The following is a 1,413-nucleotide window of genomic DNA, read 5'->3' as shown; positions in this document are numbered from 1 at the left end:
AAAAACTCTTGAAGAAATTTGGAAGAAAATACAAGAACAAAATGACAAAGTAAATTAAAATTTAGAAAAGATTCTAAATTTACAGATAGAAATCCAGAAGGTTAATACAAAATTGTCAGAAACAAATAACATATTGGAAAGGCAAAGGAATAGAATTGATGCAACAGAAGACAGAATTAATGAGATTGAAGGCAAATACCTGAATACTTTTTAGAAAGCGATCAATCAGGAAAAAAAAAAAATCAAAACAAAATGAAGAAAGCCTATGGTTCATGTGGGATACCATCAAAAGGAATAACCTACATGTCACTGGAATTCCAGAACAGGAAGAGAAAAATAATAGCACTGAGAAATTTTTCCAAGATCTGTTGGAGGATAACTTCCCTGATATGATGAAAGTTGAGGATATATCCATTCAGGAAGTCCAACAAACCCCAAACAGGATAGACCTCAAAAGAAAATCCCCAAGACATGTCATCAAACTCATCAAAACCAAAGACAAAAACAGAATCCTGAAAGCAGCATGGGAAAAACAAAAAGTAACTTACAAAGGACAGCCAGTAAGAATAAGCTCTGATTTATCAACAGAAACCATGCAAGTGAGAAGGCAATGGGATGGTTTATTTAAAACCCTGACAGAGAAAAATTTTCAACCAAGGATTATATACCCAGCAAAATTGCCCCTCAAATATGATGGTGAAATTAGGAGATTTCCAGATAAGCAGAAACTAGGGGAATTTGTTAAAACCAGACCAACCTTACAAGAGGTGCTAAAGGGAGTCCTTTGAAAAGAGAACCAAAAATAGCAAAAAAACTGACCATTGATACACAAGATGACATAACCCAGAAACCATAGCTATGGACACATCCAAAGTAAAACGAGCTTACAAGGATGTAAACAGGGAACCAGAGACATCAATTAGCAAGTGAGGACAACTACAAACAGAAAGAGGGAAAAGACTGTGTAGATACAGAACTTCTAAAGGTGAAGAAATTAAGAGAGTTGGAAGATAGAATGGACTGTTCTAAACTCGGGGAGAAAATTATAAATCATAGCGTAACCTCAAAGTAAAATGATAAACCTTCATATTACAATAAAATAAGAGGACAAGCACAAATATTCAGTAAATACTGAAACAACAGCAAAAAAAAAAAAAAAGAAAGAAATAATAACAGGATTCATAAATAAACGAACTCAGCATAGAAAATAATATGGAACAAAGAAACCAGGGACACCATGAAAAAACACATACCAGAATGACAACAACCAATTCATACTTGTCAATAATTACACTGAATGTTAATGGATTAAATGCACCATTCAGGAGGTGGAGAATTGCGGACTGGATAAGAAAACAAAACCCATCAATATGCTGCCTACAAGAGACACACCATAAAGATAAAGACAAAAAT

The sequence above is a fragment of the Orycteropus afer genome, unplaced genomic scaffold, assembly GCF_000298275.1.
Source record: "Orycteropus afer afer isolate SDZICR_OR568_19922 unplaced genomic scaffold, OryAfe1.0 scaffold00494, whole genome shotgun sequence".
Lineage (NCBI taxonomy): Eukaryota > Metazoa > Chordata > Mammalia > Tubulidentata > Orycteropodidae > Orycteropus > Orycteropus afer.
The sequence above is the reverse complement of the archived record's forward strand: the minus strand, read 5'-3'. Positions refer to the sequence as shown.